The following is a 17,659-nucleotide window of genomic DNA, read 5'->3' on the forward strand; positions in this document are numbered from 1 at the left end:
GCAAGTGTGGTGAAGAAGGCTGATGGTGCCCGGCTACTGAGAGATATAGTGTCTGGGGACTTAAAGGCTTGAAAGCAAACAAGCGGCCATCTAGCCCTGAACCAACCGAGCCCACATGGAAGCAGCACACCAACATAGGTGACCATGAAGGAATTTATTAGCCTGAGCTCTGGGTATTCTTCTACCCCAGCCTACGTGACAGAGCACTGCAGCTGTAAAGCTTGAGCTAACAAGGTGTGATGCTCTTTAGATAAGCACCTGTGTCCTGCTTCCCCTTGATTGGGTAAAAGATTGTCCTCGCCTGCGCCTGATTAGCATAAACATGCCACTCCACAGCGTACCTGGTTGAAGACTGTAAGCCCTTACTGACTCACGGCCTGTTGCCACAGTAGCCTAATTTGCATATGCGACGGATGCTCCCCCCCCCCCTTGCTGGCCGATATAAGCTGTAACTCTTTGTTCATTAAACGACACTTGATCAGGATAGTGTCTTGTCTCCATTCTCTGTGCCTCTTGTACCGCCCACATCCCCTCAATTCCCACTCTCTCCTCCAGATCCACGTTGAATGTCTTGCGGGACAGGACAAACATCGAGTAAGAAAGACTGAAGAAAAATCGATCCATCTGAATTGTAGTGCTGGTGAAAACTACTGAAAGTCCCAGGGACCACCAAAAGAACACCCAGATCTGTCTTGTAAGAAGTACAGCCAAAAAAACCCCAAAAAAAGTACAGCCAGGAGGCTCCTTACAGGCAAGTATGTCGAGATTTGGTGTCATGGACTTTGGACATATTATCAGGAGAGACCGGTCCCTGGAGAAAGACATCTTAGTAAAGCAGCCGGGCAGCGGACAAAAGGAAGAGGCTTCACAAGATGGATTGACACCGTGACTGAACCAATGGGCTCAGACATAAGAACCCTTGCGAGTAGGGGGCAGGGCCAGCAGGGGTTCGTTCTGTTGTGCACAGGGTTGCTGTAGTCAGAGCCAACTTGAGGACCCCCTAACCACAACAACGTAGGGGTTCGGAGGCTGTAAATCCTATGAAAGCAGGCAGCCTCATCTTTCTCCTGTTCAGTGGGTGGTGTGTTTGAACTGCTGACCTTTCAGCCTCCGCTACACATGTAACCCACTGCACTCACTACTAGGGCTCCCTGTAAAATACTTGTTCAATGAGAAAAGGCCCTGGGAGAGCTCCCTGGTTGACAATGCTTTATCAAAAGACATGGTTCGTGAGTGATAGGAGATGATCTTTGTAGAGGTGCCCCCAAACACATCTTCACCCTTTTTCCCTGTGGCCCCCAGTGGGCATGTTCAAGGACAGGGATGTGATCGGAAGTCCTTCACTTGTGGTGAGGATGGATCGGGTGCCCGGGGCTCACCTTCAGGCCACATCCGCCCAGCCTTGGTACCTCTCCTGCCGAAGGATGCCTGTGATCTCTGCGAGGGCCTGGAAAAGCCCCTCCAGGATGCCAAGCCACTGGGCAGCCACCTCCACCACAGCTGGGCTGGCCATCAGCTGGGCTGGCCCATGTTCCACCTACACCAGGAGGTTCTTCCAGAGGGCCGCCTTTCGCTGGAAGCACTGGGCCAGGGTATCCAGCCACTCCAGCTGTAGTAGCTACTGCTGCAGGGCCTGGCCCCATCCAGCCTCTGCCCATTCCAGCCCTGCCCAGCGCTGGGCCAGCTCGGCCGGGCCCAGACCCTCACCAGGCAGGAAGGGCCTGCGTTTCTGGGCTTGGAGTGCTGTCTACAGCTGGAAGAGCAGGGCCTCAGTGGCTCCTCGCTGCTGTAGCTTCGGTGGCTTCTCTTGGGTGCCGAAGGAGGCAAAGGCCACCAGTAGCTGGCGTGTGGCAGGCAGTGAGTCTGGGAAATCCCGGGCCTCCAGATGCACCTGCTTCTCTGCAATCCATCGGAGCAGGTCAGCCACCAGCTGCTCATTCTGGGTCTGCAGTGCCCTGTCTCCTGGGGCTGAGGCAGGATTTGTGGAGCAGGGGGAAGGGCTGGTGCAAAGGGGTGCTCAGAGGGGGCCTGGAGCAGGCCCTGAGAGAGAGGCGCTGCCCTTTCAGGTGCTGAATGCCAGCCAGCTGCTTCCCCCATCCCCAGAGGTCCCCACTCCCCTGAAGCCCATAGTCTGTACCACCTCTGTCTCCAACTGAGTCACCAGCCCCGAGCACAGCCCTCCACTGCTCCCATTGGGTCCAAAGGGTAAGAAAGTTCCCTGAAAACATGGACCCAGCAGAGCCTTTTCACAGCCTTGACCTTGCAGACTCGCTAAGCCCCAGGTCTTCCATCATTTTTTTCATCCCATTAAGGAGTTTAAGGACCAGTGAGCCCTGGGAGAAGGGCAGGTCCCTGGCTGAACACCAGTTCCCACAGGCAGCAGCCAAAGTAGGTGACGTTGACAGTGACTCCCGGCGAGCCAGGGCAGACCCGTGCTCCGCAGGGTTTTCTTTTCTTTTTTTTTTTTTTAAATATGGAACTTTCTTTTTTTTTTTTTTTAACAATTTATTGGGGCTGATACAATTCTTTTCACAGTTCATACATATACATACATCAATTGTATAAAGCACATCTGTACAGTCTTTGCCCTAATCATTTTTTTTCTCTTTTCTTCTTTTACATTTTATTAGGGACTCAAACAACTCTTACCACAATCCATACATATACATACATCAATTGTATAAAGCACATCCATACATTCCCTGCCCCAATCATTCTCAAGGCATTTGCTCTCCACTTAAGCCCCTTGCATCAGGTCCTCTTTTTTTTTCCTCCCCCTCCCTCCCCTTTCCCCCCTCCCTCATATGCCCTTGGTAATTTATACCTCGTTATTTTGTCATATCTTGCCCTATCCGGGGTCTCCCTTCCCCCCTTCTCTGCTGTCCCTCTCCAAGGGAAGAGGTCACATGTGGCTCCTTGTAATCAGTTCCCCCTTTCCAACCCACTCACCCTCCACTCTCCCAGCATCGTCCCTCACGCCCTTGGTCCTGAAGGTATCATCCACCCTGGATTCCCTGTACCTCCAGCCCTCATATGTACCAGTGTACAGCCTTTGTCCTATCCAGCCCTGCAAGGTAGAATTCGGATCATGGTAGTTGGGGGGAGGAAGCATCCAGGATCTGGGGGAAAGCTGTGTTCTTCATCGATACTACCTCACACCCTAATTAACCCATCTCCTCTCCTAAGCCCCTCTATGAGGGGATCTCCATTGGCCGACACTTGGGCCTTGGGTCTCCACTCTGCACTTCCCCCTTCATTTAATATAATATATATATACACATACATATATACATATACACATATATACACATACATACACACACTTATATCTTTTTTTTTTTTTGCATGATGCCTTATATCTGCTCCCTTGGGCACCTCGTGATCGCACTGGCCGGTGTGCTTCTTCCATGTGGGCTTATTTGCTTCTGAGCTAGATGGCCGCTTGTTCACCTTCAAGCCTTTAAGACCCCAGACACTATCTCTTTTGATAGCCGGGCACCATCAGCTTTCTTCACCTCATTTTCTTGTGCACCCATTTGTCTTCAGCGATCCTATCGTGGAGGTGTGCAGTCAATGATATGATTTTTTGTTCTTTGATGCCTGGTAACTGATCCCTTTGGGACCACTCGATCACACAGGCTGGTGTGTTCTTCCATGTGGACTTTGTTGCTTCTGAGTTAGATGGCCGCTTGTTTATCTTCAAGCCTTTAAGACCCCAGTCACTATCTCTTTTGATAGCCGGGCACCATCAGCTTTCTTCACCACATTTACTTGTTCACCCACTTTGGCTCCAGCCGTTGTGTCGGGAGAGTGAGCATCATAGAGTTCCAATTTAATAAAAGAAGGTATTCATGCATAGAGGGAGTGTTTGAGTAGAGGCCCAAGGTCCTTCCGCCACCTTAATACTTGACCTATAAATATAGACACAAAGATCTATTTCCCCAACCTCCTATATATATTTGCATGTACATGTTTTTGTCTAGACCTCCATGAATGCCCTTTGACTCCTAGCTCTTTCCTCCATCTCCCTTGACCTTCCTCCTGCCCTACTACCATGCTTCATCGCCACCTGGGCTAGAGTATACCTCTTCTCTAAGCAACCTTACCCTTGATCATTTCCCACCAGGCCTGCCACTCCCCCTTCTCTACCATTTGGGGTCCCATGTTTTTCCCTTGTCCCTGGGTTTGTTAACACCACTTCCTTACCCCCCCCAACCCCCCCACCCCAAGTCCCCCCGGAACTGTCGGTCCCGTTGTTTTTCATCCAGATAGTTCATCCAGCCTGTCCTATTCAGACAGACCTGTGGAGTCACTAACATGCACGAAAACTAGACAGAGGAACACAAAGCAACAGTATACAACCAGACAACAAAACAACCAAAACAAACCACTGAAAAAGAACAGAACAAAACAGTTCACAAGAGAAAAGCTTGTAGTTAGTTCAGGGATCTTTGCTGGCCCTTAGGAGCGTTTTCCAGTCCAGTCTGTTGGGGCACCACGCCCTGGCCCCAAAGTCCACTTTCAGCATTCCCTGGGGACCTTGCCACTCCATTCCCTTGCTGTTCCGCTGCACTCCCCCAGTGATTTGCCTCGGTGTGGTGGGATCAGGTCAGGTGCAATTCCCACACTGTGTCTCCGGTGCTGTCCCCTGTATCGCCCTTAGTCACTGAGGGGCATCATGTCTCATAGTAGGGCCAGCCATGTTGTTCTCTCTGTGGACTGGCTGCTCTACTCAGGAACATCATCATCACGGCCTGGTGGGCCAGGCTGTGCTCCACTCTCTCCTCCTGCCCCTTCATCTGCTCCCGTGTGCTCTGATCAAATATGTCCATCTCCCATAGCTGCAGAGTCAATGTCGTCCTTTGGAACAAATTCTTTTCGGGGGAGGGGCAGGAATCCACTTAATTTATGGTGCTGGGGCCAGCCTCCCAGACCTCTCCACCGGTTCCCTCCTCCACGCCGGGATATTGCATTCACACCTTGCGACACTGGGTTGAAGTCTGGTCCCTCTTTCCCTGTGGAGATATAAACCATACCCTCCCCTTGGGTGGATTAATGCCCCATTTCTGTCATGCTGATTGTACTTACCTCAGGGGACTCATGTTGTACCTGTCCCTTTGGGTCTGGCTTACCTCGCTTAACATAATTCCTTCCAGCTCTTCCCATGAAATAACGTGTTTCATGTGCTCATCGGTGCTTTTTAGTGCTGCATAATACTCCATTGTGTGTATGTGCCAAAGTTTGCTCATCCACTCGTCTATCGATGGAAACTTAGGCTGTTTCCAAGTCTTTGCTATCTCCACAGGGTTTTCAATGACGTATTTATTTATTTAGAAATCATTTTACTGGGGGCTCATACAACTCTTATCACAATCAATCAATCCATCCATTGTGTCAAGCACATTAGTATGAACCATCATCACTTTCTAAACATTTTTTTCTACTTGAAAATGTATCAAGTAGATACATTTGTATCAAGGAGATGCATACCTTGGTATCAGTGCCTCAGTTTCCCCCTCCCTCCCCCACCCTTCCTCACTCATGAACCCTTGATAATTTATAAATTATTATTTTTTCATGTTTTACACTGACCGATGTCTCCCTTCACTCACTTTTCTGTCATCGGTCCCCCTGGGAGGAGGCTATACATAGACCAATGTGATTAGGTTTCCCTCCTCCCCCGACGTCCCCTTCCTCTCCTGGTATGACTACTCTCAATATTGATCCTAAGGGGTTCATCAATTCCCTGTGTTTCCTGCTCTTAACTGTACCCATGTACATACTCTGGTCTGGCCGTATTTGTAAGGTAGAATTGGGGTCATGATAGTGGAGGGGGAGGAAGTGTTAAAGAACTAGAGGATGGGGAAGAGACCACCCCCACCCCCCAAGTCAAGGCTTAACTCCTCCCCTTCAGGAAAAAAAAGAACTAGAGGAAAGTTGTATATTTCAACGGTGCTCTAATGGACTCTGATTGTCTTGTCTCTTCCTTGTGACGCTTCTGTAAGGGGATGTCCAATTGTCTACAGATGGGCTTTGAGTCAACACTCTGCACTCCCCCTCATTCACATTCACAATGATATGATTTTTTGTTCTGGGTCTTTGCCACCTGATACCTGATCCTACTGACACCTCATGATCACAGAGGCTGGTGTGATTCTTCCATGTGGGCTTTGTTGCTTTTCAGCTAGATAGTCATTTGTTTATCTTCAGGCCTTTAAGACCCCTGATGCTATATCTTTTGATAGCCGGGCACCATCATCTTTCTTCACCACGTTTGCTTATGCACCCATTTGTCTGTAGCGAGCGTGTCAGGAAGGTGAGCATCACGGAATGCCAGGTTGTTAGAACAAAGTGTCCTTGCATTGAGGGAGTACTTGAGTAGAGGCCCAATGCAATGACTGACTTTTTAGAAGCCGGTCACCTGACCTTTCTTCTGAGGCGCCTCTGGGTGGATACAAACCTCCAACCGTTAGCAGTCGAGAGCCTAACTGTTTTGCCTTATCCAAGGACTCCCAGACACTCACACCAACCTTCTGCTATGCAGGCATTGTCCTCTCCACTTTATCAACGGAGCCTGGCCATGGTATGCCCACGTTCTCCTGACCTGGCCTCCCTGCCACCAAGCACCCTGGGCCCAGTCCTACCTTTGCCACCAATCTTCAAGGGTCTCCTTTGCAGGGTCTGCCCTGGTGCAGGTGGGATAGGCGCTAGTAGTAGAGGGAGATATAGGTCATGATGGAGCGCTCATCAGGCTGCGGCACTGTCACGTTGTCGGGGTCCCACAGCCAAGTGATGCCCAGCTCCTGCTCAGCCACATGGAAAGCCAAGCGGAGGTTGGGCAGTCAGTGCTCCTGGCGCAGAAAGCTGTGGTCAATTAGGTCTGGCCTGCACAGGGGACAGGAAGGGTTCTTCACCAGTGTGACCCAGACCCAGGAGGGCCGTTTTTTTATGCCAATGACACATGCCTGCATTATACTGTTTTACAAACCTGGTGACCTTAGATGGTGACTGATCTTGCTTGGTTTTGCTTTAAGAATGAAAACAACACTCTCCTATTAGCCATTCACACTTTAGTATGAACCAGCCTATCAAGCTTTCTTAATAGTTATCAGTGAAGCTTGGTTGGTAGGCTTCTGCTGGAAAGGGTGGGGGTGGGGTGTTAATTTGGCTCAGGGCCCAAGCCTGTGGGTATGGGAAGACACTCCCAGAGGGCAGGGCATTTGTCAGGGAGAGGGCCACCAGTAGAACTGAGGGACACAGAAAGGCGGGGCGCAGGCGGACTTCATCCCCTGGTATTTTGAGGGTGCTAATCATAAGACCAGGAATTTCTGTGGCACACTCTCGCCTCACATTCATGCAGGGTGCTGGGATCACAGAGGATGTGGGGAATACGCAGGGGGAGGGTGTGGGACACAGCTACTGAAGCCCCCCAGGGAGAAGGCTGGGAGGGTGCTGGTCCCTTTGGAGTATGTGCGCACACATGTACACACTCCATGCAGGCACTGGCTGCACATGCACCTGTGGGCGTGGATGACCGCACAGAAGCTGAGCCTGTCTCGCCAGCTATAGGAGAAGTCAGTAATGGCCACATGGGGGTAGAGGGCCACATCAGCAGGGCTTCTTTGGCAGACAGCAGGGCTGTGCTGGCCCCGAACTCCTCCTGCAGGACAGGGAGTAGGACCACCATGCCCAGAGGGCTTGGGCGGCAGGGAACCTGCTGGCTGTGGGAGAGACAAGCGTGGTTTCTCCCACCCTACATCCCGCGTGTGCTGCCTCCTGCTTTGCAGAACACTGGAGCCTGCTGTGTCCTCTGTGGAGAGCAGAGAGTGGAGGCTAGGGAAACATTGTTCCCCTAAGAAGCAGGGCTGCCCAGGCCATCACTTCAGAGCAGCTGGCCTCATGGTCACAACCAGTGACAGCAACAGCTGCCCTGTTTGGAGAGCCCGTCTTGGGCCAGGTGTCTGCTAGCCACCCCACCCCACACCCCCCAGGCCTCAGGAGGCAAGGGTGGGCTTTCCGGCCAGTCACCATCGCCACTGGCTTCCTGGCAGTCAGGGCCTGACCCCTCTCCCTTATACTCCACCCCTCACAGCCTGTGAAATCAGCACTCTTGATTGACACCCACCGGTGACACCATGAGGACCCTGGGCTGCCCTGGGCTCCCCACCCATCCAGGAGGAGCTGGGAGAGCCCACTTGGAAATGACTCACCTACACCCCCTCCTGATGCTCTGCCTGTTGAGTTTGCCCTTTTCTACCAAGCTTGGCCTCCATAGGGGGCTCTGGTGGGTTAGCGGGATACTGGCTGGTGTGCCAAATGCAAGGTCGGCAGTTGGAACCAAGGAGACACTGTCCTGGGGAATGATGAGGCTCGCTACTCTGAGATGCAAGGTTGCTATGAGTGGGGATTGGCTGGCTTTTGGTTTGACTTACCTCTGCCCTTCCCTCCCCTCCCCTGCTCTCCGCAGAGTGCCCCCTCCTTCAATGGGAGACCCTCTTTCCAGCCACTTCCCCCTTGCTTCCTTTCCCTAGGGCCCCACTGTGTCCTCCTCCTCCCCTCATTCTTTCTGTGCACACCCCTCCCCAACCAGTCCCTCCTTTACACTCAAAGCATCCAACCTGGACAGGCTGCACTGCCCCCCCCCCCCAGGGAGCTTGGCTGGGAGGAGGTGTGGCAACAGCTCCAGGAGGTGCAGGCTGAAGCCAGGCTCATCCCCAGCTACCCTAGGGGGCAGGGGCAAGGGTGGGGTGTGACAGGAAGTCCCCAGCTGGTCTGGAGAAGGGCCCATATGCCCAAGTGGATGAGAACTGGATTGACTCTGGTGATGAACTTGTGTGGTACAGAGTCAACCTCATCCAGGGTACCTCCAAGTCATACAGGGAACTGACTGTGCACAGGTGAGACCAGCAGGAAAGACAATGCTAACTTGCTGCTCTCAAGGGAAAGGGCTGTGGTGACACCTGAAACTGGTTCAGGGACCTCGGGAGCTCAGCTTCCTGGAATGAATTTACGTTGAGTAGATTTGTCGATTTATCCATCCATGCATTCGCCAAACATTTGTGGGGCACCTGCTATGTGCTAGGTTCTGGGGATGCAGGTAGACAAGGACTCTGGGGCTCACAGTCCCAGCCTGGGGTTCCAGGATGTGCCTGGATTTAGGCCAGACTCACGGCTCCTTTGCCCAAGGGCCTCACCCCTCCAAGTTAATGTTCTTAGCCGGGTGCAGTCAGGTTTTAGGGGGGTATTTTGGAAACTGTGAAATGATGAAAATGGGTAGTTGAAAGGACTTTATGGTCACAGCCCTCTCCAAGCCAATTTTGGGAATGGGGAGAATTTAGAAGAACTAATGATGGGGAGGGAGGGCCACAGGGAAATACTGCCAGGCTCCTGGAACCCGCTCTCCAGCCTTTGACTCTCCCTAACAGTCTATCGTGGGTAAGGCGAGCTTCTGGAGTTCAAGGCTGAGTACAGAACAGTAGTGGTCTCTGTCCCTCCTTCAATGGGACCCTTCTTCCATCTACTCTCCCCCTTCCTCTCATCACCCGCCCCGCCCCCAGGGGCTCTGATCCCGCTCTCTGATCCCTCCCGGCTCTTCCTCTCACTTGGTGGTCAGTGTGGGGGTCAGGCAGACACCTCAGCTCCTCCATAATGAGGGGCTTGAAAGTCATGATTCTAGTGCTCACTTCAGCCCATAGCAGCATCACTGACACTCTGGACTCTTCCACGGAGTGGCTGAAGAGTGGATATTGATTTTTGTGGGCGGCAAGAACCTACGATGGCAATCACTGAAGTTGAATGGAACTGCTCTGTCCCCTCAGGGGAGGCCCGGCTGGGGCAGGTCCCTGGGGGCTGAAACATATCCTGTCCAGCGAGATGTGACCAATCTGGAAGCGCAGAATGATGACCCAGAGGAGGCCCAGCACGAGCGCGTAGTCTCCATCCACAGTGGTCTCTGGCCCGATCAGGGGTATTTGCACCTGTGGATGCAGTTGTTTGGGTTCAGCCACAGAGCCCACATGTCAGAGAGGACTCCAGGCAGGGGCCCAGCTGCTGCATGGAGGGGTCCGGGACCCATCCTACTCCAGCTAGGACCCCAGAGGAGGAGCAGGCATGGGGCCAAGGCCAGGCAAGCGAATACTTTCTGAGTCTTGGGGACTTCGACCCAAACTCCATCCAGGGTGAAGCTTGGCCTGGGGAGCTGGGCTGGACCTCTGCAGTGGGAGGCCTCCTTGTGGGTGGGCTACGGGTGAATCCAGGGGTGTGTGGTGCAAGTGGGAGATGAAAACAAGGGTCATAATAATCAGTGTGTGAACTAAATACACAACTGTCACCCTCCCCCTCCAGGGCCATCTTAGGATCTCCATGGGGTGACTGAGAAGCATCTGCCCTGACCCCATCCACACAAACCATGTTCATAGTTGAGCACCAGTGTTCTAGCTCCAGACTGTTTGAAATTCAGCTCCCCAAACTCATCCATTCAGACTCTCTGGGGTCAGGGCCATGGATTTGCAGGTTAGCGATTGAGAACCTATTGTCTGAGATCTTGCACTGGACACGGAGCATGGGCAAATGCAGGGGAGACGAAGAAAGAACCAATACACTGTCCTTCCAGCAGCCTGCAGGAGCTGTCCCTGTCGGCCTGCCTTAGCAACACTTATCGACACTCTCCTGGGTCGTGTGATGCCAAAGTCCAGAAAGTTCTTCCAGGAGACAGCAACGCAGCCCTGCCACGGGCACTCTGAGTGGTCTGTCCCCACATACTGAACATCTGATCCCGCCTCCTGCTCAAGTGGCCATCTCCTTCACCTCCTTCAAGTACTCACTCAGATGAAGGCCCTGACCCTGACCACCTGACTTCAATGGGAAACAGAGGGGGGTTCTTCTCACCCAACACACGGCCCATCATCACCTGTAACGTTCTAACAAGCGCTGTAACAATATACTTACTGATTACTTATTAACTGCCTCCCCAGCTAGAGTGTTAGGCCCAGGCTAGCTGGGGTCTTGATTTTGTTCCCTGGTCGGTCCCAAGATCCCCAATGGAGTGCCCAGCATGTAGTGGGCAACCCACAGCTAAACCCACCAAACTCACGGCCATGGGGTTGAAGCTGACCCATAGTAACCCTATAGGACAGGCCAGAACTGACCTTGTGGGTTTCTGAGATTATTATTGTTTATGGGAATAGAAACCCCCCTCTTGCTCCCTCAGAGCCACTGGTGGTTTTAAACTGCTTCCCACAAGGGGGCTCTGCTGGGCTGGACACTGAAGCTCTTTCGGGTAAATAATTCTGGGACTCTGTTTGAATTCACATTTGTGAAATGAGGTGGATCATTCCTCTAGTTTCTGAATGCTTCCCCCTACCCCACTACCATGACCCAGTTCTACCTTACAAATCTGGCTATACCAGAGAACACACATTGATATAGATAAGAGCTCTCAACACAGGGAATTCAGGACAGATAAAACCCTTTAGGAACAGTAGTGGGAGTATCGATATCATGAAGGTAGGGGGATGGTCAGGGAGCTGAAAGGGGGGGAAGGGGGAACCCATCACAAGGCTGGATATATAGACCCTCACAAAAAAGGGACAAATAACAGAAATGTGGGTGAAGGGAGACAACAGACTGTACGATATGAAATAATAATAAAAATATAAAATTGATCAAGGGAGCACAAGGGGGGAGGGGCAAAAAGAGGAGCTTATACTAAGGGCTCAAGTAGAAAATATTCTGGAAATGAGATGGTCAGTATATGTACAAATATGCTTGAGACAATTGATATATAGAATGCTTTAAGAGCTGTCAGAGCCCCCAATAAAAATGATTTTTAAAAGAGAGGACACTATGATCCTTTTCCCCTGAAAAGTCTGCGGATCTCCTGTGTTACAGACCGAAGCGTGCCTATGTCCCAGCAGGGAAGATGGCTGCAGGTTCAGCCAGTTGAGGATCCTGTCGGGAGCGGCTTGTCACCCTGTGTCTCCATAGTCTACCTGAGGGTTGATGCCACCGCCTGGCCTGGCCCCAACACCCTAGCCCGGTTTCCACTGCCGAGACCGCTTCCACCCATGGACCTTGACAAAGTCAGCGCATGGAGGAGGAGCATGCAAAGAAGGTTCCACCAAGGAAGTCTCTTCCGTGAACCCTTTGGAATTATTGGCCTCTTATCATTATTGACAATTGTAGCTGTTCTCTGGTTCCTGATCATTTCGATCACTTCCCCTTTTAGGAAACAACTGATGTCAACTGAGAAATAATCCCCACACGTTGAGGTTACTCCCCTTCCTATGGCTTTGAAAGATCCATGTCCTGACTGCGTGCAAAGTGTATTGTATAATAAAACTAGAAACTGGAAGCCAGAAACACCCCTTAAGAAATGTATGTTAGATCTTGAGCAGGCTGAGCATTGTAACCGAAACCCACGGAAATCTCAGAGGCTCATCTGAAAGCTTTTGTGCAAGACCCTAAAAAAGTTTATTATCCTCTTCCCACGGTTTTTCCCCCTCCTCATATTGGTTACCGCATAGGGGGCAGAATACGGCATCCCCCTCCAGGAAATAACCCAAAGAGAAATAGAGTTCCTGGCCCTGATTTACCTTATACAGGGGCTTGTCATGAAAATGGCATAAGAATAGTTAACAAAGAAGGTGTACAAGTTCCTTTTAGTAGTTTAAGTTTTATGGAATGGTTAGCAAGAAGAGGGCCTCCGTGATGTTTGAAGTCACTGATGCAAAGCTACCTATTGTGAGGCAACTCATACCTTGGTACAGAAAGACTTCGGGGAGTTTAATTTATTTATGTGAACTTAGTGGAAAAGAAAGAATAAGAAAGCCCTAGAGGAACAGCCTAAGAAAGAACAGCCAAAGCCTGTCAAGTAATTTTTGATAATGAAATGTATTAATGCTTTATTGATTTCATAGTTAGAACAATGCGCCCTATTTGGATGAAGTGTGCTCAGTTATTGTTGGAAGGTTTATGTTTATCACCCTTGTGATTGAGACAGTTTTAATTTCAAGATATACCAATTTTTAACCAAGAATCATGATGTGATTTATATAACTTGTTACGGTCTTGTGGCCTGAGAATTTCCTGATGTATGATCTCAGGCCATAAGCTTTCAGCTAAGAAAAAGAATATATAAATTGAAGCTTTGCATGAATAAAATTGAGTCGTGTGGTTTCTGTCTCCCACTCGCCGACGCCGTGACCCACCTTGAGGGACCCCCGGACCTTGCTGCAGCTGGACTGCGACAGCACACCTTGGCACTGAGGAAGGCCAGTGCATGCTCAGGCAGCCCGACTGGGGCGTGACAGGGCCTCCCCCAAGATGAGCTCCAGCAGCCGCAGCTGGGAAGGGAAGGGAGTCGGGGGAGGTACAGGGTCAACCCAGGCTCACCGGCTGCCCCAGCCCAGGACCCCAGCCCAGCAGCAGCTGCCTTGGGGAAGAGCTCAGGCTCATGCAGATGCCCTCATAGGGCAGCCCAGGGACGACTGACCAGGAGCGCACCCACCCAGCAGTGCTGGAAGATGTTGATCCAGTTGGTGAAAGTCTTCACCTGCATCCAGCTGAGCTGGGCCTGGGACTTGAGCATGTGGCTCCCCTCATACTAGGGGTCCATGGCAGGACATGGGCTGGGCAGGGTCCCAGTAACCCGGAGAGGTGCAGGGGACTAACCAGGCTGCAGTCCTTTGGGACGAGTGGCTCCCCGGCAGTTTCCGTAGTCTGAAGATCCTGTAGGGCTGGGGGCTGGGGAGGATTGTGGATATTGGTGACTTCCTGGCAGGGTGGGGACCTTTTGCCAGAATGTCCCCCTAGCTGGTGAGCTCTTCTGCCTCAGAGCCTAGCCAAGGAAGACTGTTTTGCTCCTGGTTGGGGCCCTGTCCTTAGATATTTCAGGACCCTTTTTCCCCACCCTGCTTTCAAGGTTGTTCTCTGAGCCCCTATGGCTCAAGGTCTCCTTGGACTATAGTGATGGCTGTTGCTCTTTTGCTCAAATCATCAAAAAAAAAAAATCCCAAACCCGGTGTTAACTGAAACAATTTTACCTCACAGTGACCCTATGCAGGGATCTGAGGCTGTGAATCTTTACAGGAGCAGACAGCCTCATCTTTCTGGCACGATGGCTGGTGGGTTTGAACCACTGATCTTTAAGGGAGTAGACAGCCTCATCTTTCTCCAGAGGAACGGCTGGTGGTTTCAAACGGCTGACTTTGCAGTTAGCAGCCCCACCATAACCGCTATGCCACCAGAGCTCAATAGGGTCCCCTCCAACCCCACTGCTGTCAAGTGGGCTACAATTCACAGTGACCTTCTGGAACAGACCAGAACTGCCACGCGAGGGTCCCTGAGGTTGGGAATCTTTAAGGAAGCATAAAGCCTCCTCTTTTGTCCTGAGAAGCTGCTGAGGGACTCAAATGGCTGATCTTCCAGTTAGCAACCCAGGGTGCATACCAGGGGCGGGAGGAAAACAAGAAGCTGTTATCTGGACCCTGGAGACGACTGATGGAGACGACAGATCAGAGTGGCTGTGCAGGAGGGCAGCGGGGACATCAGGAGAGGTGGGGCTGGAGCTGGGGCCACCCAAGGCCCTCCCCTTGAGCCTCCCCTCCTGGGAGCTGCACACAGCCACTATTGTCCACCCCCCTGCAGCAGGGTGTGGCCCGGAAGAGGGGGTAGCTGAGGAATGCTCCAGCCATTGTCCCCTGTCACCCCGACCTTGCCTCCACGACACAAAGCCCATGGGATGGTCCCACTGGGGCATCTAGGAGTCTGGGCAAACGGTGCGAAAGGTCAGGCCAGTCGGCTGGGCCTCTGTACCTACTTCCCAATCTGGAGCTGACCATTAGTGCCAGAAGGGGCTGAAGATGGGGCACTCCCTCCTCCTGGGAGGGGTTTGCTGTTGGGGCTTCCCCTGGAGAGGGTGACCCAGAGTCCCAGAGCAGCAAAGGCAGGGGAAATGATGGTCTCCTCCGACACCAGAGACGATGACAATGGGAACTCCTGGGGGACCCAGGACCGGGCACCCCAAGACAGGTCATGGATGGGCACTGAGGCAGCGGGTACAGAGGATGCCACCCGCCCCCCACACCTGTATTCCCCGAGCAGCCTGGGACTGGAGTGACAGAGGGAAAGAGTCCTGACTGGAGGTTTCATGGGACTGTCGGCTGAACCCCGATCAGATGAAGGACCTGAGCGTGCAGCAGGCCTGGGAGTGCAAGCAGGTGTCTTCTCAGGGGCGCCCTGGTGGCCACGGCCTGTGGTTGGAGCAGCAGCACGCCTGTCCTACAGGGCTGCCCAGAGACGAGTCTCCAAGTGATGGGGAGAGGCCCAGTACTCCAAGGGTACATCGGACAGGAACTTACTCTCTGGCCCAGAGATGCCCCTCTTGCCACTGTCTGGCTTCTGGAGGCTTGAGATGCCTCTTCCGTCCTTGCTTGCTGGCACCCCAGTTCCGGTCAGACACCACAGGCTTGCACCAGGCAGCCTCTCCCAGCATGCCTCTCTGTTATCCCAAACTCGGTCTCACTGCTATCCAGAGTAATCCTGTGGGGCAATACACCCGCCCTGATGGGTATCTACGACTCACTTTTTTATTTTTCAATCATTTTATTGGGGGCTCATACAACTCTTATCACAATCCAGCCATGCATCCATTGTATCAGGCACATTTGTACATTTGTTGCCATCATCATTCTCAAAACATTTTCTTTCTACTTGAGTCCTTGGTATCAGCTCATTTTCCCCTCCCTCCCTCCCTCTCCATCCCTCCCTCCCTCACTCTTGATAATTTATAAATTATTATTTTGTCATGCCTTATACTGTTCAATGTCTCCCTCCACCCACTTTTCTGTTGTCCATTTCCCAGGGAGGAGATTATATGTAGATCCTTATAATCGGTCCCCCTTTCTACCCCACCTTCCCTCCACCCTCCTGGTATCGCCACTGTCCCCACTGGTCCTGAAGGGATCATCTGTCCTGGATTCCCTGTGTTTCCAGTTCCTATCTGTACCAGTGTACATCCTCTGGTCTAGCCGGACATGTAAGGTAGAATTGGGATCATGATAATGGGTCGGGGGGAGGAATTCAGGCATTAAACAACTAGAGGAAAGTTGTATGTTTCATTGTTGCTACACTGCACCCTGACTGGCTCGTTTTCTCCCCACCACTCTTCTGTAAGGGGATGCCCAGTTGCCTACAGATGGGCTTTGGGGCTCCACTCTGAACTCCCTCTCATTCACAATGATATGATTTTTTTTTTGTATTTTGATGCCTGATAGCTGATCCCATTGACACCTTGTGATCATACAGGCTGGTGTGGTTCTTCCATGTGGGCTTTGTTGCTTTCCAGCTAGAAGGCCACTTGTTTCCCTTCAAACCTCTAAGACCTCAGATGCTATATCTTTTGATAGCCGGGTACCGTCAGCTTTCTTCACCACATTTGCTTATGCACCAATACTAACTTTTTATGGGAGCAGAAAGCTTCATCTTTCTACCTCAGGGCCACTGGTTGTTTCAAACTGCTGACCTTGTGGGCGGCAGCCCAAGCCCTAGTCCCAGCACTATGTTGACAGGGCTCCTCAGTCTTCTAGTGTGTGCTGCTAAGACAAACACCACACATGGATGGCTGTTACAAAACAGAAATTTATTCTCTCAGTTAGGAGGTGAGACATCCAGAGTCAGGCTCCAGCTCCAGAGGAAGGCTTGCTCTCACTGTAGGCTCTGGAGGAAGGGCTTTGTCTCCTTTCAGCCTCTCTGGGCCTGGTATCCAGTGGAGATCTCCTTGTGTCCTGACATTAATCTCTCCCTGGGTCTAGGTGGTTCCCAGTGCAGGGGCCATGAATCTGAGGGACACACTGATCCTGGCTCTTCTCTCTTAGTTGTACTGAGATTCACTCAGGATGCAACCTAATCCTCTGGCCTTATTAACAGCCCGCCAAACCCTCTGCCTTCAAGTTGATTCTGACTCATAGTCACCCTGTATAGCAGCAGTTCTCAACCTGTGGGTTGAGACGCCTTTGGGGGTCAAAGGACCTTTTCATGGGGGTTGCCTGATTCATAGCAGTAGCAAAATTACAGTTATGAAGTAGCAACGAAAATCATTTTATGGTTGGGGGGTCACCACCACATGAGGAACTGTATGAAAGGGTGGAGGCATGAGGAAGGTTGAAAACCGCAGTGGAGGGTCTGAGAGGCCTGGATATAGTGATTACCTGTTGGGCTGCCATCCGTATGGTCAGCAGTTCAAAACCACAAGCAGCTCCAAGGGAGAAGTACTGGGCTTTCTACTCCTGTAAACAGTTACAGATTAACGAAACCCACAGTGGGTTACTATGAGTTGGCATTAACTTGATAGCATTTGGGTTTGCAGTTTTGGTTTGTCTTTGTTAATCTCTATGGGGCAAATGACCTCATTGTTCTCTCACCCTTATTAACATAATGGCCACTCATCCAGCCTCATTAACCCCATAGAGGTTAGGATTTACAACACAGAGCAATTAATCCGAACACAAAGAGGTAGCCGATGGGCCCATACCAAGAATATGATCTACCCAAGTTGCAACCTCATTTGGGGGAACATAATTCAATCTACAACACCCTCCCATCCCTTCTATTCTCACTGCCCTGCAGGTTCTCATCCCCAGTGCCCTAACTCGTCACACTG

The sequence above is a fragment of the Tenrec ecaudatus genome, chromosome 14, assembly GCF_050624435.1.
Source record: "Tenrec ecaudatus isolate mTenEca1 chromosome 14, mTenEca1.hap1, whole genome shotgun sequence".
Lineage (NCBI taxonomy): Eukaryota > Metazoa > Chordata > Mammalia > Afrosoricida > Tenrecidae > Tenrec > Tenrec ecaudatus.